Below are 27,326 nucleotides of genomic sequence, written 5' to 3' on the forward strand. Positions count from 1 at the left end.
AGTATGAAAACAACAATATGATAAGCCAATCCAAGGAAAGAACCTTGTCGAATCCAATGTCAAACAAAAATGAAATCTTTTTCAGAAAGCTATAGTTGGAAAACCTTTTCTGTAATGGATAGTCAGTCATTCATGGAAAGACACAGAAATGGAATTCTGTCGTTGGGCTTACTTTAGAATTTTCCGTTTTTTTTTTTTTAAGTGCCCATAGCTATTTTGGAATAATTACTACATTCAGAGCTTTAGAGCCATGACATTGTTAATGAACCTTATGTTCACAGGGCATATTTCTTTGTCATCCAGGAAAAGAAATTGTTACTAGCCTTTAGGGGCTGTAAAATTTAATCAAGCTTTAATTGATGTTTTAAGACCCCATATAATTTCCCTTAATCAAGATTTCATATGAAAATATTTTTAATAACAGAGGTTTCTAAGCTAGGATCTCCAAGCCAAAGACATGAAAGGACAGCTTTGAGAAAGCTTATGTCTTTGATTTAATGCAGTTATTTTTCTTAACCTAAGAGAATTTTGTTTGTGATTACTTAGAAAATGAATATTCATTTTGGGGAGTATGGGAAGAAATTTTGTATTTATTATTTGTAATCCTAACCTGTAATTTTTGTTAATGAAGTCTAAAATTGAGCTACCCCACGCCCGAGATCAGGGGCGGTGGCTGAGAGGAGCAACACCATGTCCAAGATCAGGAGGGGCGACATCATCCAAGGTAATGAGCAGCAGCTGCACTTTGCTGGAGCAGCCATGAAGAGATACCCCATGCCCAAGGTAAGAGAAACCCAAGTAAGACAGTAGGTGTTGCAAGAGGCATCAGAGGGCAGACACACTTAAACCATAATCACAGAAAACTAGTCAATGTAATCACATGGACCATAGCCTTCTCTAACTCAGTGAAACTAAGCCATGCCATGTGGGGCCACCCAAGACAGGCGGGTCATGGTGGAGAGATCTGACAGAATGTGGTCCAATGGGGAAGGGAATGGCAAACCACTTCAGTATTCTTGCCTTGAGAACCCCATCAACAGTATGAAAAGGCAAAATGATAGGATACTGAAAGAGGAACTTCCCAGGTTGGTAGGTGCCCAATATGCTACTGCAGATCGGTGGAGAAATAACTCCAGAAAGAATGAAGGGATGGAGCCAAAGCAAAAAGAATACCCAGCTGTGGATGTGACTGGTGATAGAAGCAAGGTCCGATGCTGTAAAGAGCAATATTGCATAGGAACCTGGAATGTTAGGTCCATGAATCAAGGCAAATTGGAAGTGGTCATACAGGAGAGGGCAAGAGTGAATGTCAACATACTAGGAATCAGCGAACTAAAATGGACTGGAATGGGTGAATTTAACTCAGATGACCATTATATCTACTACTGTAGGCAAATATTCTTTAGAAGAAATGGAGTAGCCATCATGGTCAACAAAAGAGTTCGAAATGCAGTACTTGGATGCAATCTCAAAAAGGACAGAATGATCTCTGTTGGTTTCCAAGGCAAACCATTCAATATCACAGTAATCCAAGTCTATGCCCAAACCAGTAACGCTGAAGAAGCTGAAGTTGAACAGTTCTATGAAGACCTACAAGACCTTTTAGAACTAACATCCAAAAAAGATGTCCTTTTCATTACAGGGGAATGGAGTGCAAAAGTAGGAAGTCAAGAAACACCTGGCGTAACAGGCAAATTTGGCCTTGGAATATAGAATGAAGCAGGGCAAAGGCTGATAGAGTTTTGCCAAGAGAATGCATTGGTTATAGCAAACACCCTCTTCCAACAACACAAGAGAAGACTCTACACATGGACATCACCAGATGGTCAACACCGAAATCAGATTGATTATATTCTTTGCAGCCAAAGATGGAGGAGCTCTATACAGTCAGCAAAAGCAAGACCAGGAGCTGACTGTGGCTCAGATCATGAGCTCCTTATTGCCAAATGAAGACTTAAATTGAAGAAAGTAGGGACAACCACTAGACCATTCAGGTATGACCTAAATCAAATCCCTTATGATTATACAGTGGAGGTGAGAAATAGATTTAAGGGACTAGATCTGATAGATAGAGTGCCTGATGAACTATGGAATGAGGTTTGTGACATTGTTCAGGAGACAAGGATCAAGACCATCCCCATGGAAAAGAAATGCAAAAAAGCAAATTGGCTGTCTGGGGAGGCCTTACAAATAGCTGTGAAAAGAAGAGAAGCAAAAAGCAAAGGAGAAAAGGAAAGATATAAACATCTGAATGCAGAGTTCCAAAGAATAAGGAGAGATAAGAAAGCCTTCCTCTGCGATCGATGAAAAGAAATAGAGGAAAACAACAGAATGGGAAAGACTAGAGATCTTTCAAGAAAATTAGAGATACCAAGGGAATATTTCATGCAAAGATGGGCTCGATAAACGACAGAGATGGTATGGACCTAACAGAAGCAGAAGGTATTAAGAAGAGGTGGCAAGTATACACAGAAGAACTGTACAAAAAAGATCTTCACGACTAAGATAAACACGATGGTGTGATCACTCACTTAGAGCCAGACGTCCTGGAACGTGAAGTCAAGTGGGTCTTAGAAAATAATCACTACGAACAAAGCTAGTGGAGGTTATGGAATTCCAGTAGAGTTATTTCAAATCCTAAAACATGATGTGGTGATAGTGCTGCACTCAATATGCCTGGAAATTTGGAAAACTCAGCAGTGTCCACAGGACTGGAAAAGGTCAGTTTTCATTCCAATCCCAAACAAAGGCAGTGCCAAAGAATGCTCAAACCACCACACAATTGCACTCATCTCACATGCTAGTAAAGTAATGCTCAAAATTCTCCAAGCCAGGCTTCAGCAGTATGTGAACTGTGAACTTCCAGATGTTCAAGCTGGTTTTAGAAAAGGCAGAGAAACCAGAGATCAAATTGCCAACATCCGCTGGATCATGGGAAAAGGAAGAGAGTTCCAGAAAAACATCTATTTCTGCTTTATTGACTATGCCAAAGCCTTTGACTGTGTGGATCACAATAAATTGTGGAAAATTCTGAAAGAGATGGGAGTACCAAACCACCTGACCTGCCTCTTGAGAAACCTATATCCAGGTCAGGAAGCAACAGTTAGAACTGGACATAGAACAACAGACTGGTTCTACATAGGAAAAGGAGTACTTCAAGGCTGTATATTGTCACCCTGCTTATTTAACTTATATGCAGAGTACATCATGAGAAACGCTGGACTGGAAGAAGTACAAGCTGGAATCAAGATTGCTGGGAGAAATATCAATAACCTCAAATATGCAGACAATACAAATATGGCAGAAAGTGAAGAGGAACTAAAGAGCCTCTTGATGAAAGTGAAATTGGAGAGTGAAAAAGTTGGCTTAAAGCTCAACATTTAGAAAACGAAGATCGTGGCATCCGGTCCCATCACTTCATGGGAAATAGATGGGGAAACAATGGAAATAGTGTCAGACTTTATCTTTGGGGCTCCAAAATCACTGCAGATGGTTACTGCAGCCATGAAATTAAAAGACGCTTATTCCTTGGAAGGAAAGTTATAACCAACCTTGATAGCATATTCAAAACCAGAAACATTACTTTGCCAACAAAGGTCCTTCTAGTCAAGGCTATGGTTTTTCCAGTGGTCATGTATGGATGTTAGAGTTGGACTGTGAAGAAAGCTGAGCACCAAAGAATTGATGCTTTTGAACTGTGGTGTTGGAGAAGACTCTTGAGAGTCCCTTGGACTGCAAGAAGATCCAACCAGTCCATTCTAAAGGAGATCAGTCCTGGGTGTTCTTTGGAAGGACTGATGCTAAAGCTGAAACTCCAATCCTTTGGCCACCTCATGAGAAGAGTTGACTCACTGGAAAAGACTCTGACACTGGGAGGGATTGGGGGCAGGAGAAGGGGATGACAGAGGATGAGATGGCTGGATGGCATCACTGACCAGATGGACATGAGTTTGAGTGAACTCTGGGAATTGGTTATGGACAGGAATGCCTGGTGTGCTGCAATTCATGGGGTTGCAAAGAGGAGGACACTACTGAGTGACTGAACTGAACTGAACTGAAAATTGAGCATGGAGAAGACTGAATGCAGAAAGAACTGAATTTGGGAAGCAAGATATACAGTAAATCATTTATTATCCCAGACTAAAATATGAAAATGCCTGGAAACCATAAACTTGAAAATCAAAACCCAGTATAGAAGGCAATATTAAGGTCTCTCCCTTATGTGTCCACATCCTAATCCAAAGGATTTGTAAATGTGTTATTTTACATAGCAAAAGGGATTTTGCGGATGTGATTAAATTATTTTGACATAAGGAAATTATCCTAGATTATCAGGGTAAACAGTGTAATCACAAGTTTTCTTAAGAGAGCCAAAGGAGATCTGACTATGAATATGTAGAACCAGAGTGATATAACCTGAGAAAAACTCTTGGACTACAGATGTCTTTGAAGACTGATGTGCATATGTATGAGAATTTGCTTCATAGACTCTTTGTGAGTCTATGGACTATAGCCTGCCAGGCTTCTCTGTCCACAGGATTCTCCAAGCAAGAATATTGGAGTGGGTTGCCAAACCTTCTCCAGGGGATCTTCTTGATCCAGGGATTGAATTCATATCTTTTGAATCTCCTACATTAGCAGATGGGTTCTTCACTACTAGTGACACCTGAAGTGAAGTAGCTGAGTTGTGTCCGACTCTTTGTGACCCCGTGGACTGTAGCCTACCAGGCTTCTCCCTCCATGGGATTCTCCAGGCAAGAATACTCGAGTGTGTTGCCATTTCTGAGAAGATTTGAAGAGGAATGGCAAAACTCCAAGCTAAGGAATATAGGCAGCCGCTAAAAGCTGGAAAACGAGGGGAGGAAGGACTTCCCTTTGGGACCTGTCCTTCGAGCATCTTAACTGAGACTCATGTCAGACTTCAGATCTACTAAACTGTAAGATTATATTCACATTATTCTAAGCCACTCAATTTTTGGCAATATGTTACAGCCATTATCGGAAACTAATACACTCAGCTAATTCACTAGTATTAGAAAGTAGCCTTGCCAATGGAAATATAACAGCATGCCCAAATGGAATTACAAGTATAAGCAATGTTGAGAAAATGATTGGCCATTAACTCATTCAAATAGAGCAGCTCTTCTGATTGAGTTGATAATCAAGCCAACAATCTGGACAATTATAAAAACAAATCATCATTTAAGTGGTTTGACAAGTTTTTACAACTAAACAAATTATTTAATAAAAGTGTTTACAGCCCCAGTGAAATTTAGCAAGAGTTAATCAAAACTTGCCATAGTACATCAATTCTGATAAAATGGAAAGAGCCTTGAACCCTGAATCCAAAAGCATAAAAATGCAGTAAGGTCATTTAATTATCTCAGTTCTTTTTTAAAAAAAACTATAATGTGGGAATATTACCGTGAAGAATTAAAAGCTAATATATATGTGAAAAGAAGCCTGGCTGAAATGTCACCATAGAGGTAGCCATTTCCTTCTCCAGGGGACCTTCCCAACCCAGGGACTGAACCTGGGTTTCCCACATATGCTGACAGATTCTTTAGCATCTAAACCACCAGGGAAGCCAAATTCATTTCTCTAAGTCAAATCACAGGGCTACCCTGGTGGCTCAGTGGTAAAGAGCCACCAATACAAGAGAAGTGAAGTGAAGTGAAGTGAAGTTGCTTGGTCGTGTCCGACTCTTTGAGACCCCAAGGACTGTAGCCTACCAGGGTCCTCCATCCCTGGGATTCTCCAGGCAGGAATACTGGAGCAGGTTGCCATTTGCTTCTCCAGGAGATCTTCCCAACCCAAGGATCGAACCTGGGTCTCCCGTATTGCAGGCAGATGCTTTACCACCTGAGCCACCAGCGAAGTCTAATACAAGAGAACCCATGTTCTATCCCTGGGTTGAGAAGTTGCCCTTGAGAAGGAAATGGAATCCACTCCAATATTCTTGCCTGGGTTGAGAAGTTGCCCTTGAGAAGGAAATGGAATCCACTCCAATATTCTTGCCTGGAAAATTCCATGGACAGAGGAGCCTGGTGAGCTACAGTCCATGCTGTTGTAAAAGAGTCAGACACCACTTAAAGACTAAAAAACAACATGAAGTCTAACCACAACTTCAAAGACCAGATAACACATTGAACTTCCAACTGGCCATCATGACAAATACAACATACCTAAAATTATTCTCATTCTTTCTTTCATATTTTAACAACTCAATACCTTTCTAGGATCTTCTCTTTATGGAAGGCAGACAGGAGAATGTATGTGAAATGGTCCCACTGAATGCCTCAGAGCTATGACTAGTGTAGTAAAGAATGTCATAGGGCATAATGGATATTTTGGTTTTGGTTTCATCCATATCATCTCCTTCCTCTGAGAAAAATTGTATTTGCCTCTCTATATAAATATCACTGTGTGAAAGTTACCAATGAAAATACCCTTGTTTTCAGGGGTAATCATGGGACACAGGCTGGATAAATCATTGTGCAGCACTTCTCCCTAGATGCACATTAACCATGCATTGAGCCTGGAAAATAATTCAGATTTGGCAAGAAAGAGTCTCTTTTCTCGCATCATAAGGCTGTAAGTATGAATATGTAATAAACTAATTAATTGTGGTTATTGTTTTCAACTTGTAGAGATTATATATTAAAAAAAAAACATATACGTGTGGCGGATTCATTTTGATATTTGGCAAAACTAATACAATTTTGTAAAGTTTAAAAATAAAATAAAATTAAAAAAAAAAACACAGAAAAAGCAGAAGTTCAAAACTCAAAAAGAAATCAAAAGAGTACTAATGATGTTTGAATTGTTTTAGTACATTCTTAGTAGTTCATGATTTGGGCATAATTAATTCATTTTTGTTTGTTTGGGGTTTTGAGTTATATTTTGGGTATTTAACACTAAAAGCTGCTTCATATCACATGCATATGAAGATTATAATGGTGCTGATTATAATAGGAAATATGTTTTTTAGTCTAAAATCTAGTCATGGTTGATTTTTCCTGCTAAAAGAGAGTGAGAATTTGATCACAGAGGACAGCACAGGCTGAAAACAAAACAAAAGCAAAATTAACTGCATAAGATATGAAAAGATAAAAGAACTGAAGAGAGGGAGGGAGGGAGAGAGAGAGAGAGAGAGAAAAGAGGGAGAAAGGTATAAGCAGAAAGGAGAGAGTGAGAGCATATGTTATTATACATATGTTATAATACATATTATAATACATATAATACATATATAATACATATATACATATTATACATATGTTATTATACACAAGCCTTCAGGCTAACAGGGCCAAAAGCTAGTCCAAATTTTGCAGAGCATAGGAAACAAACAAATAAAAGCCTTTTAGAAAGTACTGATTAAAGTTTCAGAATTACTTTCATGCAGAATTACTAAGGACATTCTGCAAATAATAGTAAGGGAGCATGAAAAAAGGGAATGCCAGCCCAGCATAGAACTATGATACTGGTACTCTATGCAAGGATGAACATCTGTGTATCCAGGCAAAAGACAAATCTATTAATATTCCAAACAGAAACTATAATATTTTTCCATTATTTATGAGTTATATTATAAACTATACAATTTATAGTTTCTTGCTTATATTTATGGTTGAGTTAACTCTTGAGTAATTTGCATACAATTCTCATTACAGAGTATGGATTCAATCATTGTCAAGAAATTCTCAGGTTGGTTTAGGAAATTTATGAATTAGAGATCCCTGGCTGGTATTGATACATATATATGCTTTAGTTGATATATATATATGCTGGGAATTAGTGGTTCATATCTAGTATCAACACAAGTCTGGTGTCCAGAATTCAAACACTCTTAAAAATGATTTCTTTTGAAATTCTTTCATTTGATTGAGCTTTATGATACTGCACTGCTACACACCAAATCATATTAAGCAGTAATTCTGAGTTCTTCCCCTTATTACTTGCCCAAGTTCAACTGCATGTACTTTTCAAATACATCTTGAGAGGTGTTTTTTTTTTTTTTTTTTTTCCTCTCTCTATGCTAACTGCTATTGCTTTAGTTCCAAGCCCCAATGTGATGTCTGTACCAATCTCCCTATGGATTAACTTCTTCAAGTTCAGTGCATTTTCAATGTATTATACTTCTATGTTAACATCAGAAAGGTCTATCAGAATGAAAATGTGATAAATTCATTCCTTTGCTTTAAGCCCTCTAGAAAAAACAATTTTTTTTCTCTTTTCTACAGAACTCAAACCTAATGCCTTATCAGACCATTAATAGTCCTCATTGGATGGTGATTTATTTGGAACACTTTCACATAATTTCTTTTTCTTTCCAAATTCTTTATTTGTGCTTCTTTAGATTCTCTGAAGGCTTTGCAGGTGGCTCACTGGTGAAGAATCTGCCTGCCAATGCATGAGACACAAGAGATGAGGGTTTGATCCCTGGCCTGGGAAGATCCTCTGGAGGAGGAAATGGTAACCTTACTCCAGTGTTCTTGCCTGGAGAATCCCATGGACAGACAAGCCTGGCAGATAGCTACAGTCCTCAGGGTCACAAAAAGTCAGACATAGCTGAGTGACTGAGCACACACACACGCAGTTGCTCTGAATATCTTAGAATTTCACCAAAGGTCTCATGCTGATGTCTGCATACATAATTTGCAGTGCAGCTTTTCCTTCTTCTTCTTCTTTTTTTTTTTTTTTTTTTTTTAACAGTATCTCCGCTCGCTTCTTGTCCTTACAAGTTGCTTTAAATGCTGAGTTCCTATAACCAAAAATCAATGTCAGGTATTACCTACTAGATAAAATCTCTGTGGATTTTGTCCAATCTCTCTTTCCTGACCTAACTTTCCAGTCTCTGGAGCCCTCACCACCATAATGGGAGGGCTTCCCTTGTGGCTCAGATGATAAAGAATCTGCCTGTAATGCAGAAGATCTGGGTTTGATCCCTGGATGGGGAGAAGATCTGCTGGGGAAGAGAATGGCAATCCACTCCAGTATTCTTTCCTGGAGAATTCCACAGACAGAGGAGCCTGGCTGCAAAGAGTCCAATGTAACTGACACTTTCACCTTCACTCATTTCTATACCACATTTGTAACCTAGGTTTGCATAATCACTTTAACATTTTGTATGGGGACTTTCCTGGTGGTTCAGTAGTTAAAACTTCACCTTCCAATGTAGGGGATGTGGGTTCAATCCCTGGTTGGGGAGCTAAGACACCACATGCCTTAAGGCCTAAAAAAATAAATATAACAAAAGCAATATTGTAACAAATTCAGTAAAGACTTTCAAAAGCAGTGCACATCAGAAACATCTACTTCTGCTTTATTGACTATGCCAAAGCCTTTCACAGTGTGGTTCACAGCAAACTGTGGAAAATTCTTCAAGAGATGAGAATACCAAACCACCTGACCTGAATCCTGAGAAATCTGTATGCAGGTCAAGAAGTAACAGTTAGAACTGGCATGGGACAATGGACTGGTTCCAAATTGGGAAAGGAGTACATCAAGGATGTATATTGTCACCCTGTTTATTTAACTTATATGCAGAATATATTATGGGAAATGCCAGGCTGGATGAAGCACAAGCTAGAATCACGATTGCTGGGAGAAACATCAATAACCTCAGATATGCAGACGACACCACCCTTATAGCAGAAAGCGAAGAGGAACTAAAGAGCCTCTTGAAAGTGAAAGAGGAGAGTGAAAAAGTTGACTTAAAACTCAATATTCAGAAAGCTAAGATCATGGTATCCAGTCCCATCACTTCATAGCAAATAGGTGGGGGAACAATGGAAAGAGTGCGATACTAGACTTTATGTTTTGGGGCTCCAAAATCACTGCAGATGGTGACTGCAGCCATGAAATAAAAAGACACTTGCTCCTTAGAAGAAAAGCTATGACCAAACTACACAGCATATTAAAAAGCAGAGACATTACTTTGCTGACAAAGTTCCATGTTGTCAAGGCTATGGTCTTCCCAGTAGTCATGTATGGATGTGAGAGTTGGACTGTAAAGAAAGCTGAGCACCACAGAATTGATGCTTTTGAACTGTGGTGTTGGAGAAGACTCTTGAGAGTCCCTTGGACTGCAAGGAGATCCAACTAGACCATTCTAAAGGAAATCAGTCCCGAATATTCATTGGAAGGACTGATGCTGAAGCTGAAGCTCAAATACTTTGGCCACTTGATGCAAAGAACTGACTCATGGAAAAGACCCTGATTCTGGGAAAAATTGAAGGCAGGAGGAGAAGGGGATGACAGAGGATGATTTGGTTGGATGGCATCACTGATTTGATGGACGTGTATTTGAGTATACTCTGGGAATTGGTGATATAAAGGAAAGCCTGGAGTGCTGCAGTCCATGGGGTTGCAAAGAATCAGAAACGACTGAGTAACTGAACTGAACTGCACATCAGAAAGATCTTTACAAATAAAATAAAAGGAAAACATTTGTATTATGGATTATAACCACAAATATATTTGAATGTGAGATCCATATGGCATGTCCCATGTCAAAAACAGCCTGAAACACAATAGAGAACCACAAAATCTTGCCTCATTGAACAAATTCAGTAAAATACAGGTATTAAATTTTCTAATAGAAAGATCCATTTACCTGTTTTATTATACATCTCAGCAGTTAAACAGTTCTAAACAACAATTACATGTATTTTCTACTATGTCAGTCCATCTGCTAACCAATTATCACCCTTTCAAGCTGCACACACCTGGAATTAATTTAGTCTTGGATTACTGTGACAATTGCAAACTCTTTTCTGTGGCATATTACAAGCAATTGAGGAAATTACAGTCTGTACTCAATACTTGGTGTTCTACAGAGAGTTTCTGAAAAAGCTGACAATTTGGAAACCAAAATTCTCTAGTGAGAGTTCAACCATGAGAACAGCAAGTATTGTGAGAATGTCATCTGCTCACTGGTCTTAAAAGTTACGTGTAAGTGGTGATCGAACAACCAATCAGGATTCTTGTTGAATCTAAGGCAATATTTCTGAAAGTGTGATCATTGGGACAGTAAAATCTGATTCAAGGGGGTTTTCTGTTAAAAATGCAGGTTCTCGTATCTTATTCAAGATCTACTCATAATCTGAGGAAGGAATCTGAGAGTTTCTTTTCAGAAATTCTTTTAAAAATTTTTTGGTAACAGTTACTTAAAATAATTGTGATAAATCCTAAATGACTCCTGCTTTTGGAAAATTAGGGGCTATTAAAGCCCAACCACTGTTACACAGACATGCCTGACTTTTCTTGAATATAGATCCACTTAGTGATGGACTCTCCTACTGCCCCACTTAAGGTACTATTTGAATTCTCTAACTCTGAGATTGTTATATAGGAGGCACTTAATAAGTAAGAGCTATAATTACCATTTTGATTTATTATGACAGTGAATTCTAAGAGAAACTCATCTAAATTTCAAAAATTTCACTGTTGTCATTTTTAATAAAATATCTTTTTATTCTGTAAATAGTTATCCAATATCAGTACGTGTAATATAGTGTAATGGAGAAGGCAATGGCAACCCACTCCAGTACTCTTGCCTGGAAAATCCCATGGGCGGAGGAGCCTGGTGGGCTGCAGTCTATGGGGTCGAGAAGAGTTGGACATGACTGAGCGACTTCACTTTCACTCTTCACTTTCATGCCTTGGAGAAGGAAGTGGCAACCCACTCCAGTGTTCTTGCCTGGAGAATCCCAGGGACGAGGAAGCCTGGTGGGCTGCCGTCTATGGAGTCGCACAGAGTTGGACACGACTGAAGTGACTTAGCAGCATAGTGTAAAGAGTACAATCGGGAAGACGTAGATGATTTTACTGTAGCTTTTTGGTAGTTGTCAGACCAAATCAATATGGCTCATTTCAAAGAAGCAAGGGGTTTAACCTTGGTTGCTTTCCTCCACTTACAAGACTAGTGACCCAGCTACCTGACATTATTTCTCTAAATGTTGTTTTTGTCATAAAAATACACATGTGACAAGATATAAATTATTAAAGTAAAAGAGTTTGTAGTCTTTCTCTTCTACTGTCTTCTAAAAATGATTCTAGCTTGGGTAACTTCAGTTATTTCTCCTCTCTCAATTCTTAAGTTTATCCCTGAGTAGGAAACAATTTGGACTTCCCTAAAGGCTCAGTTGTTAAAGTATCTGCCTGCAAAGCAGGAGACACAGGAGACAAAGTTTCAATCCCTGGGTGGGGAAGATCCCCCAGAGGAGGGCATGGCAACCCACTCCAGAATTCTTGCCTGGAGAATCCTATGGACAGGGGAGCCTGGTGGGCTACAGTCCATGGGGTCACAAAGAGTCAGACTGACTGAAGCAACTTAGCATGCACACAGGAAAACATTTTTTTGGCATTTGCGTTGTCTACTTAGGTGAAAAAATTTGAGACAGTATGGTGGAAGAGAACAAGAACTGGAAAATGCTTTTCAGAGACTGGGAAGAGTGCAGTTTGAAATGAGATACATCGGGCTAAGTGCATGGGTGTTATGAGAGAGAAACTAATTCCCAACCCAGGGATAGGACTCAGGGATTGAACCCTGGTCTCCTGCATTGTAGGCAAATTCTTTACAGACTGAGCCACCAAGGAAGCTAATAAAACCTTAAAGAAATATTACTTGTGGATTATGGATTTCACTTATTGTCTCCAAGAACTGGTAGTATTCAAATATTTTTTGAATATTTTCTTTTAATTGCTGTGATTTAAACATGTGGGTACAACTTCATATGTTTTACATGTCCTTGGTTAAAGATAACAGAAGTTTTTAAAGGAAGTGATGTATTAAAAAGTCTTTAGCACTTTGCTCTGCACAGACAAAGCACAAATTGAAAAAAAAAAAAAAAAGAATCAACAATGCTATCTATTAAATTTTATCTTTCTTTGATTTTTTTTTTCATCTCCCATAATTTTGTTTAAAGTATTTTTTTGCTACATTGTTCCCACAAAGTCTCACAATGATAAAGGAATAGGGGTTTTGTTGCTGTTTTATTTTAGAATTCATTGGTTTCACTTCAATAAGCATAACTGGCAACTTAAAACTATGTGTGATTATCTTCTTCTTTCAGCCGGTGTCTGTGAATATTTTCTTGGGAATTGTTCACCTATGACAGCTCACCCTGCCTCCTTCTAATCTCCCTTCTTTTCATGAAGCCACAGATCAGTTGTGTGGAGGCACAGACCTAAAATTTAATTTTGACTTTTTTGTACACACACTGAGGCATTGTTTCTGGCTTGTCTGTTTCACCCCTTTGTTTTCTAATGAGACAAGAAAATAACACATTTTACTCATATTGTTTTGATTTGCAAGATTTGTTTTCCCCTAAGAATCAATAAATTATATTTGAAGCATGTTTTGACAAATGGTATATACATTTGTTGTTTTCCACATAACTTTCCCTGTTAAGCCTTATGAACTTTCTTCCTCAATTAAAATAAACTTTTACTATACCTGCTTAATTTGTCTTAAAGTTGATTAGAGTATGGGAATTGCTTTTATTTTTTCATGAAAGTAAATAAAAAATAGGAACAAATTAACAGCTTATGTTTCAGCCAAGAGGCTATTAAAGGCAAAGTTCAAAACCTCTTAGGAATATGCCATTGCATACTTTGACATCTAACATTGTAGCATGAATATTTTGCACTTGTATTTTAAAATAGACACTTGAAGAATTTGTTTAATCTCTAATATCTTTACTTATTTATGTTTTACAGGTTTTCACTTAAGGACACTGAGACTTTCTTAAAGAAAAAATCATCCCAGATAATTGAAGGAGAATATCTGAAGTAGCCCTCTGATTTGTCTAGAAATATCTGAAGTAGCACCTTACAAGTCTTACTGCTCCAAAGCTCTTCATTTCCATTGAAACCTAAGCTCCCTTGTACGTTCTTACCTGATAATTGAGTAACTGCAAGGTCCTTCTTCAGGGACTGAATTAACATATGTCTTAAGTTATAGCCCATTCAACATCATGTCTTTATCTCCTTGAAAGTGACATCACGGAATGAATAATATGTGTGACACCAGTTGCCTTCTGAGAGCTTTTCGGCAACAGTCTCGTCTCATTTGGGAGCTTGCTCTACCCTCTGTTAACATGCTTCATGTGCCAGGGGGCATGTTAAACACTGTCAAATGCTATCCTGGCTGTGTGTGCACACCAGCATATGCTAGCCCCTCTGGTCAAGGAGGGCTTTTAGTCTTCCTTTGCACTTTAAACTATACTATATAACATAGGTTACCTCCCCTGTATCAGAGTGCCTACCATTCTGGCTTCACACATAAGAAGACCTATTTTTGGACTTTAGCTCCCCAATTTTATGAGCTACTTGTTATTTTTTTTTTTTAATTGGAGTTCAATTTTGTGTCACTATCTGCTGTACAGCAAAAGTGAATCAACCATATGTGTACATTATATCCCCTCTTTTTTGGATTCTCTTCCCATCTAGGTCACCACAGGGGACCGAGTAGAGAGTCCTTTCTGCCATACAGCAGGTTCTCACCAGTTATCTATTTTATACATACTGGTGTATATATATGTCAATGCCAATCTCCCAATTCATCCCACTCCTCTCCTTCACCCACAGTGTCCATATGTTTGTTCTCTACATCTGTTATTTGTGAAAATTGACTGAACTTTGCTAAGACTCCACTTTCTCACCCTTAATATACAGAAAACAATAGTCCTCCCCTTTTGGGTGTGCTGAGAAAATGAATGAAATAATTCCTAAATACTCTTCACATAGGAATGATGAAGAAACAGTTCTTACAAGCACAATCTCCATTCTGTCATCTCCCCTCACAACTTCTTAATCTACTCAAATTCTATAAAAAATTATAAATATTCCTGGAGTTTGAGGAGTCATTGTGTTTTTAGCTATATTATCTCCCATCATAATGTTGGTAGATATCTGATGTAGTTTTGGTTTGTCTATATTTGATGCCGGAAATTTTTCAATTAGATATTTTCTAGTAAGTCTCTATTTTCTATGAAGAAGACTAGAAATAACCTGTGGACAAAACATTTTCTTAGTTCTTGGAATAATTAATATTTGGGATTTCCAGGTGGCTCAAATGGCAAAGAACCTGCCTGCAATGCCAGAGAACGGGTTGATCCCTGGGTCAGCAAGGCCCCACTCCAGTATTCTTGCCTGGAGAATTCCATGCAGAGAGGAGTCTGGCAGACTACACTTCATGGGGTCACAGAGTCAGACACAACTGAGTGACTAATACTTTCACTTTCATATTTACTTATGTAAATATGTGATTCAGCATCTCCCCATCAATAAGAGGTCATTTTTCTACTAAGACATTTTGATCTGGTAAGGGTTTGTCCAAGTCCTAGCTAGTAATGTCTCTCAAATAAGATTTAAATTTTCTTCCATGTATCTATTTTATCTGAAAGTTTATTTAAAAATAGAATAAATTTCTATTAGTTATATAAAGGCTATTAGTGTGATTAAGCATGTTCAACACATGTAGAGACCCTAACTGTGGCACATATTCAGAAGAATAACAGGAAAAAGTCATCTTAGGAGCAACAAAAATTCTCTGTCAAAAACCAAAGCTTGGCCATAGGAGAATGTGTTACTTTGGGTCCAGGATGGCACTGTTTCTGGATACTCTGCCAATCAACTGCTAAGGGCATTCCTGGGGCAAAATCTCTGTATTCCTGTGTGTGATTTAATGGAGATATAACCATAGGGACAGGCCCTTGTGGCCTAGATAGTTTTCTAAGTGATGTACACACTATTATTGTGCAGTCACTCAGTCATTTCTGACTCTTTGCGACCCCATGGACTGCAGCACGCTTCCTTCCCTATCCTTCACCATCTTTTGGACCTTGCCCAAACTCATGTCCATGGAGTCAGTGATGCCATCCAACCATCTTGTCCTCTGTCATCCCCTTCTTCTCCTGCCTTCAGTCTTTCCCAGAATCAGTCTTTCCCAAAGAGTCAGCACTTCGAGTCAGGCAGCCAAAGTACTGGAGCTTCAGCTTCAGCATCAGTCCTTCCAGTGAATATTCAGGATTGATTGTCTTTAGAATTGACTAAGGAGGCTGTATAATTTGTTATTCAACTGGAACACTTTTGAAAGTAAAAATGGGTGCTATTAATAAATTTATCTCAAGAACAAGATGGCGGAGGAGTAGGTGGACATCAGGAAAACACCTTCAGACACAAGTGCGTGCAGAACTCCATCTGAGAGCGGATAGGAGTACCTGACCAGTGGGAACAAATATATAGAACCACACAAAACGGGTAGGACTAAAGAACTAGGGGAAAAAACCAGGAGTGCTAGCAGGACTGGACCTGCCCTCAGTGGGTGGGGGAACTGAAGCAGGGGTCCGATCCTGACAAAGGGGCAAGTGTCTGAGTCAGAGGAGAAACATTTCAGACTGAGAGTGAAATAGCTGATCTGCGGCAGCCTAAATGGAATGAGAATCAGACAGTCCTTGCCACAGCCATACATACCCCAGACAGGGGCACAGGTCCCTTGGAAGGCACAGCAGCTGGGAGCTGGAGTTTAGGGATTCTGGAGCAATCCCAGGGCGAGAGCTGCTGTTGACTGCACAGAGACAGATTGAGGGCATGTGAGGGAGGAGATTGTGGTTGGAAGTGCCTATGGAGGAAAGCTGGGGAGCCATGGAAGCAAGACAATACTGCTGAGTCATGCCATCATGATGAAGGTGGAGCCATCACCATAGCCTCTCTCATCCCAATCACCAACATCAGCAGCTGAACAATAGAGAGGCTGGCCCATCAAACACCTGACACATTGAACTACAGAGTAGGACCCCAGCCAGGGGGACCCTGATGCTTGGAACAACAGAGAAGGACCCTAGGCAAGGGAGCCCTCTAAGTGCCTGAATGCGCGGAGCTATGGAGGAAGAGAAGGAAATGGCAACCCACTGTAGTATTCTTGCCTAGAGAATTCCATGGACAGAGCAGTCTGGTGGGCTGCTGTCCATGGGGTCACACAGAGTTGGACACAACTGATGAGACTTAGCATGCATGCATGCATTGGAGAAGGAAATGGCAACCCACTCCAGTATTCTTGACTGGAGAATCCCAGGGACAGAGGAGCCTGGTGGGTTGTCATCTATGGGTTTGCACAGAATCAGACACAACTGATGTGACTTAGCAGCCTCAGCATGGAGGAAGACTAGCCAAAGAGACCTTCTGATCACCAAATAAAAGAGGTTCAAAAAAAGACTCTGATAGGGCCATAACTTCTCCAGTGGAGGCAGTCCATGTCCCTGCACACTTGGCGCCACCAAGGTCCCTGCACACCAAGCAGCTGTGTCACCTTCATGCTCAACTCTCACTGGGGCAGAGCTGCCACGGGCATAAAAAGTCTTGCATCTATGCACACAGGGTCACTTCAGTCATGTCTGACTCTTTGCAGCCCTGTAGACTGTGGCCTGCCAGGCTTCTCTGTCAGGGACAGGGTTCTCCAGGCAAGAATACTAGTGCGTATTGGCTGATACTGGTTGCCATAGCCATCTAGAGCACTATATTTACTGCTGCCCTAGCTGCCAATTCCCCTGAGTACCTGGTGCTGCCAGAAACCCTGTGACCCAAGCAGCTGCACCACCTCCACACCTGGCCCTCACAGGGGCAAACCAAAGTCCTCCAGGGCAGTCTCAGGAGCAATCTCAAGTGGACGACCCACATGTAGAGGTGGAAATAAAACTACAATTGAAGCCCAGGGGCAGTGAGGCTAAAGAAGAGCCAAAATCTTCCCACCAGCTATACAAGCTGCAGATTAAATCCACATGACCAACTAGGCAGACTCTGTCTATGGAATATATAAAAGGTCACTGAGAGCTCCTACAAAAGAAAATTCACTAGTTCTGATAACTGCGGACATGGGAGTCAAGAACACACAGGAATAGGACCAGATTAGAATCTGAGCTGCCCCCACAGGAGGTCCAGAGATGAGCACAGTGTTGCAGGGCATCCCAGGGAGGTGAGGTGGACTGTGACCCCCAGGGAGGGAAAGGACTCTGACAGCAGTGATTCAAGGAAAACATTTATTATTCTTATGTTTTGACTTGTTTGGTAGAATCTTTTGGATTTTTTTTCTTTTTTCCTTTTTTCTCCCCCTCTGCTGTAGTTGTTGATTTTATTGGCACTATGAAATCTAATTAAGCTTTGAGCTTTTTTTTCCTCACTCACATTTTTTTTTAAATTGTTGTTTGTCATAAATCTCTCTGTTGGGCTTTTGCAGTTCTGTGGTGTTTTCCTTTCTTTTTCTTTTTTTCCTTTTTTTTTTCCCTTTTCTCTTTTATTAATTTTAATTTTTAGTTTTTTAAACCTATTATTTTTTCTACTTTTATTTCTTTGCTTTTCCTACAGTTCTTTTCTCCTTGCAATTAATCTTTAATGTATTTAAATATTCTTTATATACCTCTAACTTTGCATATCTATTTTTTCTTTCTTTTCTTTCCTATCAACTTATTTGTTTGTTTTATTTTCATTGCTTTAGTCCCCAGTTGGCTCCTTGCTTTAGTTTTGTTTTTCAGTTTGTGCTTTAGTTAGTTTTGTTCTGGTAGATATAATTTTTGGTTTCCTTTTTTCACTGGGTCAATCTTTTGTACTTAATTTTTGTTGGACTGTTTTGATTTTGCTTATGAGTATATATGTATATGTGTATACTCAGTCACACTATTTATTGTTGTTATAAACCTCTGCTTCTATGTTGGGCTTTTGCCATTCTATGGTGCTTTTCTTTTTTTTTTTCTTTCCCCCTTTTTTCCTCTCCCATTTTTTTTCTTTTCTATTTTTTATAATTTTACCTTTTAATTTTTTAAAACTTACTATATTTTTCTACATTTATTCCTTTGTTTGCCTTTCCTACTGCTCTTTTCCCTTTGCAGTTAATCTTTAATGTATATAAGTCTTCATCTACCTCTATTTAACTATGCATATCTGTTATTTCTTTCTTTTCTTTTGTTTCCTCTCAACTTATTTGTAAGTTTTATTTTCATTGCTTTATTCCCCACTTGGCACCTTGCTCTTGTTTTGTTTTCCAGTTTGTGGTTTAGTGAGTTTTGTTCTTTACTAGTAAATATAATTTTTGATTTCCTTTGTTCACCAGGCCAATATACAGTACTTGATTTTTTGTTGCATTGTTTTGACTTTGCTTATGGGTGTATATGTATATGTGTATATTCAATTATTTTAACTATTATTTGCCTGATTTTGTAACTGCTATTTGTCTGGGGTTCATCGTTGGTTTCCTGGTTTTGGATATTTGTTTTAATCCCACTCAATGCCATAACAAAATACTTGTGGAATCATCATTCTTAAACAGAGATTAAGTCCTGAACCTTTGGAGTGGGAGCACTGACTCCAAGATCCTAGACTACCAGAGAGCTAACCCTGCTGCTGCTGCTGCTGCTGCTGCTGCTAAGTCGCTTCAGTCGTGTCTGACTCTGTGCAACCCCATAGACGGCAGCCCACTAGGCTCCGCAGTCCTTGGGATTCTCCAGGCAAGAACACTGGAGTGGGTTGCCATTTCCTTCTCCAATGCAGGAAAGTGAAAAGTGAAAGTGAAGTCACTCAGTCGTGTCTGACTCTTAGTGACCCCATGGACTGCAGCCTACCAGGCTCCTCCATCCATGGGATTTTCCAGGCAAGAGTACTGGAGTGAGGTGCCATTGCCTTCTCCGAGAACTAACCCTAGGGAGTATGAAATAGTGAGAACTCCCACAAAGGAAAACATTTGAATACAAGACCCAGCATCACCCAACCACCAATAGTACCCTGTGCAGGACACCTCATCTAAACAACAAACAAAACAAAAATATAAACACAATCATCAGCAGACAGGATTAATACCTCATTCAGCCTTGCCCATCAGAGGAAAAGCAAATAAACAAACAAAAACTCAACATAAATCTCACCCTATATGAAGCTTACACAAACCACTGGACCAACCGTAGGAGGGCAGAAACCAAAAAGAAGAAATAATTCAACCTTTAAGCCTTGGAAAAGGAGACCTCAAACACAATAAGTTTATATATATATATATATATATAAAATGAAAAGGCAGAGAAATACTACACATATGAAGGAACACACTAGAAACACAGAAGTCCAAATAAATGAAGAGGAAATAGGCCAATTACCTGAAAAAGAATTCAGAATAATGATAGTAAAGATGGTCAAAAACCTTTAAAACAAAATGGAGGAAATGCAAGAATCAATTAACAAAGAACTTGAAGAATTAAAGAATATATATACAGAGACAAACAACATAATTACTGAAATTAAAAATACTCTATAGGGAATCAATAGCAGAATATCTGAAGCAGAAGAAAGAGTCAGTGTGCTGGAAGGTTAAATGTTGGAAATAACTTCTGAAGACCAGAATAAACTAAAAAGAATGAAAAGAACTAAGGGCAATCTCAGAGACCTCTGGGACAATATCAAATGCACCAAAATTCGAATTATAGGGGTCCCAGAAGAAGAAGAGGAAAAGAAAGGGTATGAGAAAATTTATGAAGAGATTATAGTTGAAAATTTCCCCAACATCAAAAAGGAAATAGTCAAGTCCAAGAGGTGCAAAGAGTCCCATACTGAATAAACCCAAGGAGAAACATGCCAAGGCACGTACTAATCAAACTCATAAAGACTAAACACAAAGAAAGAATATTAAAAACAGCTAGGGAGAAGCAACAAGCAAAATACAAGGGAAACCCTATATGCTTAACAGCTGATCTTTCAGCAGAAACTCTGCAGGCCAGAAGGGAATGGTAGGATATATTTAAAGTAATGGAAAGGAAAAATCTACAACCAAGATTACTGTAGGATCTCATTTATGGAGAAATAAAAAGCTTTTCAGACAAGCAAAGATTAAGAGAATTCAGTACCACCAAACCAGCTTTACAACAAATGTTAAAGAGACTTACATAGTCAAGAAATACAAGAGAAGGAAAAAGATCTACAAAATCAACCTGAAACAATTAAGAAAATAACAAAAGGAACATATATATCAATACTTACTTTAAATGTAAACAGATTAAATGCTTCAACCAAAAGACACAGACTGGCTGAATGGATACAAAAACAAGACCCATATATATCCTGTCTACAAGAAACCCACTTCAGACCCAAAGACACATATAGACTGAAAGCATGAGGATGGAAAAATACATTCTATGCAAATGGGAAGCAAAAGAAAGTTGGAGTAGCAATCCTCATATCAGACAAAATAGATCTTAAAATAAAAAAATATTACAAGAGACAAGGAAGGACACTATATAATGATCAAGGGATCAGTCCAAGAGGATGACATAACAATTGTGAATATCTATGCACCCAACATAGGAGCACCTCAATACATAAGACAAACACTAACAGGCATAAAAATGAAATCAACAGTAACACAATAATAGCAGGAGACTAACACATCACACACACCAGTGGACAGATCATCAAAACAGAACATTAATAAGGAAATACAAGTCTTAAATGATACATTAGATGAGATTGATCTAATTGATATCTTCAGGGCATTCCATCCAAATGCAGAAAAATACACATTCTTCTCAAGTGCACATGGAACATTCTTTGTGATAGACCACATCTTGGGTCACAAAATTCTCCAAGCCAGGCTTCAGCAATATGTGAACCATGAACTTCCTGATGTTCAAGCTGGTTTTAGAAAAGGCAGAGAAACCAGAGATCAAATTGCCAACATCTGCTGGATCATGGAAAAAGCAAGAGAGTTCCAGAAAAACATCTATTTCTGCTTTATTGACTATGCCAAAACCTTTGACTATGTGGATTACAATAAACTGTGGAAAATTCTGAAAGATATGGGAATATCAGACCACCTGATCTGCCTCTTGAGAAATGTGTATGCAGGTCAGGAAGCAACAGTTAGAACTGGACATGGAACACCAGACTGGTTCCAAATAGGAAAAGTTCGTCAAGGCTGTATATTGTCACCCTGTTTATTTAACTTATATGCAGAGTACATCATGAGAAATGCTGCACTGGAAGAACAACAAGCTGGAATCAAGATTGCCGGGAGAAATATCAATAACCTCAGATATGCAGATGACACCACCCTTATGGCAGAAAGGGAAGAGGAACTAAAAAGCCTCGTGATGAAAGTGAAAGAGGAGAGTGAAAAAGTTGGCTTAAAGCTCAACATTCAGAAAACAAAGATCATGGCATCTGGTCCCATCACTTCATGGGAAATAGATGGGGAAACGGGAAACAGTGGAAAGTGTCAGACTTTATTTTTTTGAGCTCCAAAATCACTACAGATGGTGACTGCAGCCATGAAATTAAAAGACTCTTACTCCTTGGAAGGAAAGTTATGACCAACCTAGATAGCTTATTCAAAAGCAACAAAGGTTGCCAACAAAGGTTCGTCTAGTGAAGGCTATGGTTTTTCCTGTGGTCATGTATGGATGTGAGAGTTGGACTGTAAAGAAGGCTGAGCACCAAAGAATTGACACTTTTGAACTGTGGTGTTGGAGAAGACTCTTGAGAGTCCCTTGAACTGCAAGGAGATCCCACCAGTCCACTCTGAAGGAGATCAGCCCTGGGATTTCTTTGGAAGGAATGATGCTAAAGCTGAAACTCCAGTACTTTGGCCACCTCATGCGAAGAGTTGACTCATTGGAAAAGACTCTGATGCTGGGAGGGATTGAGGGCAGGAGGAGAAGGGGACGACAGAGGATGAGACGGCTGGATGGCATCACTGACTCGATGGACGTTCATCTGAGTCAGCTCCAGGAGTTGGTGATGGACAGGAAGGCCTGGCATGCTGCGATTCATGGGCTTGTAAAGAGTTGGACACGACTGAGTGACTGATCTGATCTAATCTGATCTGGGTCACAAATCAAACCTTAGTAAATTTAAGAAAATTGAAATCATATCAAGCATCTTCTCTGAATACAATGTTATGAGACTAGATATCAGTTATAAGGAAAAAAAAAAAAACTAAGAAAAACAAACACATGGAGATTGAACAATCCATTTCTAAATAACCAACAGGTTACTGAAAAAATCAAAAAGGAAATATAAAAAATTCTGGAAACTAATGATAGTGAAAACATGTCAACTCAAAACCTATGAGATGCAGCAAAAGTAGTGTTAAGAGGGAATTTGATAGCAATGCAATCCTACCTCAAGAAACAAGAAAAACATCAAATAGACAACCTAACTTTACACCTAAAACAACTGGAAAAATAAGAACAACCCCCCCCCCCCAAATTAGTAGAAGAAAAGAAATCATAATGATCTGAGCAGAAATAAATGAAAAATAAATGAAAGAAACACTAGTAAAGATTAATACAACTAAAAGCTGGTTCTTTGAGAAGATAAACAAAATTGACAAACCTTTAGCCAGACTCATCAAGAGAAAAATAGAAAAGAATCAAACCAACAAAATTAGAAATGAAAAAGGAGAGGTTACAACAGACAATGCAGAAACACAAAGGTTTATAATAGGTTCATAATAGGTTTATGAACAACTATATGGCAATAAAATGTATAACCTGGAAGAAATGGACAGATTTTTAGAAAAGTTCAACCTTCCAAAACTGAGCCAGGAAGAAATAGAAATTATGAACAACCCAATTGCCCACACTGAAATTGAAGCTGTGATCAACAGTATCCCAAAAAACAAAAGCCCAGGACCAGATAGCTTCACAGCAGAATTCTATCAAACATTAGAGAAGAGCTAATGCGTATCTTAAAACTCTTTCAAAAAATTGCAGAGGAAGGAACACTTCTAAATTCAGTCTACAAGGCCACCATCACCCTGAAACCAAAACCAAAGACAATACAAGAAAAGAAAACTACAGGCCAATATCACTGATGAACATATGTGCAAAAATCCTCCACAAAATTTTAGCAAACAGAATTCAGCAACACATTAAAAATCTCATACACCACAATCAAGCTGGGTTTATTTCAGGGATGCAAGTTTTCTTCAATATACACAAATCAATGTGATATACCATATTAACTAATTGAAAGATAAAAACCATATGATAATCTCAATAGATGCAGAAAAAGCCTTTGAAAAAATTCACCCATTTATGATTAAAACTCTTCAACAAATGGAAATAGAAGGAACCTACCTCAACATAGTAAAAGCCATATATGATAAGCCTACAACATACATTATTCTCAATGGTGAAAAACTGAAAGCATTACCCCTAAGATCAGGAACAAGACAAAGGTGTCTACTTTCACCACAATTATTCAACATAGTTCTGGAAGTATTAGCTACAGCAAAGAGAATAAAAAGAAATAAAAGGAATCTAGATCAGAAAAGAAGAAGTAAAGCTCTCACTGTTTGCAGATGACATTGATACTGTACACAGAAAACCCTAAAGATACTATTAGAAAATTATTAGAGCTAATCAGTGATTATAGTAAAGTTTCAGGATACAAAATCAGTACACAGAAATCACTTGCATTTTATACACTAGCAATGAAAAATCAGAAAGAGGAATTAAGGAATCAATCCCATTCACCATTGCAACAAAAAGAATTAAATATCTAGGAATAAACTTACCTAAGGAGACAAAAGAACCATACACAGAAAATTATAAGACACTAATGAAATAAATCAAAGACAACATAAACAGATAGAAAGATAGTCCATGTTCGTGGGTAGGAAGAATCAATATTGTGAAAATGACTACACTACCAAATGAAATCTACAGATTCAATGTCAGTTCAGTTCAGTAACTCAATCATGTCTGACTCTTTGTGATCCCATAAATTGCAGCATGCCAGGCCTCTCTGTCCATCACCAACTCCCAGAGTTCGCTCAAACTCACGTCCATTGAGTCGGTGATGCCATCCAGCCATCTCATCCTCTGTCGTCCCCTTCTCCTCCTGCCCCCAATCCCTCCCAGCATCAGAGTGTTTTCCAATGAGTCAACTCTTCGCATGAGTTGGCCAAAGTACCAGAGTTTCAGCTTTAGCATCATTCCTTCTAAAGAACACCCAGGACTGATCTCCTTAGTTGTGCCTATGAAATTATCAATGGCATTTTTCACAGAACTACAACAAAAAATTTCACAACTGATATGGAAACACAAAAGACCCAGAATAGCCAAAGCAGTCTTAAAAAAGAAGAATGGAGCTGGAGGATTCAAGCTTCCTGATTCCAGATTATACTACAAAGCTACAGTCATCAAGATAGTATGGTACTGGCACAGAAGGAGATATATAGACCAATGGAACCAGATAGAAAGCCCAGAAATAAACCCATACACCTATGGGTACCTTGTTTTTGACAAAGCAGGCAATAGTATACAATGGGGCAAAGACAGCCTCTTCAATAAATGGTGCTGGGAAAACTGGACAGCTACATATAAAAGAATGAAATTAGAACACTTCCTAACAGTAAATACACAAAGATAAACTTGAATGAATTAAAGACCTAAATGTAAGACCAGAAACTATAAAACTCAGAAGAAAACATAGGCAGAACACTCAGTGACATAAATCAAAGCAAAATCCTCCATGACCCACCTCCTAGAGTAATGGAAATAAAAACAAAAATAAATGAGTGGGACCTGATTAAACTTAAAAACTTTTGCACAGCAAAGAAACCATAAGCAAGGTGAAAAGACAACCCTTAGAATGGAAGAAAATAATAGCAAATGAAACAACTGACAAGGGATTGATGTCCAAATATAGAAGCAGCTTATACAACTCAATACCAGAAAAACATACAATCCAATCAAAAAGTGGGAAAAAGACCTAAACAGACATTTCTCCAAAGATGACATACAGATGGCTAACAAATACATGGAAAGATGCTCAACATCGCTCATTATTAGAGAAATGCAAATCAAAACTACAATGAGATATCACCTCACACCAGTCAGAATGGCCACCATTAAAAAGTTTATAAACAATAAATGCTGGAGAGGGTGTGGAAAAAAGGAATGCTCTTGCACTGTTGGAGGGAATGTAAATTGGTACAGCCACTATGGAAGACAGTATGGAGACTCCTTAAAAAACTAGGAATAATACCATCATATAACCCAGCAATCCCACTCCTAGGCATATACCCTAAGGAAACAAAAATTGAAAAAGACACATGTGTCCCGTTGTTTATTGCAGCACTATTTACAATAGCTAGAACATGGAAGCAACCTAGATGTCTGCCGGGGACCAGCCCCGGCTGATCCAGGGTATTCGAAGGAGAGACGGCGTAGGCGAAGATCAGGAGACAATTGCTTAATTAAATGTTAATTAAGGATATAAAGAGTAATAGAATGAGGATAGCTCAGTAAAATTCAGTGAAGAAAAGAGGCTGAAATAAGGATAGCTCAGTGAGGAAATTCAGTGGAGAAAAGAGGCTGAATAATTCAGCCAGAAGGTAAGAGAAAGAACGACATGGTGAGACCAAGTTTCGGTGAACAAGGCCCACACTTTATTTTCCAAAGTAGTTTTTATACCTTAAGTTATGCATAGAGGATAATGGGGGAAGGGGTAGAGTCTTGCAGCAAACCAGGCTTTCTTCCTGCAAACTTATCATATGCAAAAGCTTAGGTGATTTGCATCATCTTCTGGCCCGGAGGCCTGTTAACATTTTAAGACCTTTTCTTCAGAAAACTTATTTTTCTCTAAAGGTGATTGGTCAGGAGCCACCCTCCAAAAGCATTAGATAAAGTTGCATTCCTACAGCGCAAAGGTGTGGTGGGCTATAACAAGAAAAAGAATTAACTCAAGGGTCCCAGGTTACAAACATTAAAGCTACTACTTACACCAATTATATTAATCAATACACTGCCAGGGACACAGCAGGTAAGGGATATGGAAACTTAGCAGCAAACATTGGCCCAACAAGTGAAAATCCCTTCACCAATACAATTTCTAATCAATCTTTTAACTATTCAAAAGAATCTGTGTTTACACAGTTTAGAACATCTCCTGCCTCTCACAGTTGGGAGGCTCTGAACAATCACATGTGGCCGGAAAAACCTATTCAGGCAGGCTAGAGGATTTCCAAAGGAGTTTGTAGGTTAAACACTGTCACACCCAGGAATTATTAACTGGAGCTGTAAGCTAACTTTTTTTTCAGAGAGGTAGTGGGGGACAGCCCCCCGTAAAGTCAGAGGTGTAGGTGAAAGCACAAAGCAGAAAGTAGGCAGACTCTGGTTTTGGGGGTAGATTGCTCGAGAATTTCCAGGGAGACTCCTGAGGCTTGATCCCGCCTTTGCATATGTCAAGCCTCCTTCCTCATGACCTTTGCCAGAGGCAGAGCTCGCTCCCCACAGATGTCCATCAACAGATGAATGGATAAAGAAGCACTGGTA

The 27,326-nt window shown here is 38.8% G+C and overlaps 1 protein-coding gene across 2 annotated transcripts in view; it reads right to left on the reverse strand.

Moving 5' to 3' along the window:
- CDH12 (cadherin 12) overlaps positions 1-27,326 on the reverse strand; it is a 1,181,755-nt gene that overhangs the window by 294,780 nt on the left and 859,649 nt on the right. The gene's annotated exons all lie outside the window — the stretch shown is intronic.

Source organism: Bos grunniens, chromosome 20, assembly GCF_055505025.1.
Source record: "Bos grunniens cultivar Pamir isolate PY7600 chromosome 20, Bosgru_T2T1.0, whole genome shotgun sequence".
Taxonomy (NCBI): domain Eukaryota; kingdom Metazoa; phylum Chordata; class Mammalia; order Artiodactyla; family Bovidae; genus Bos; species Bos grunniens.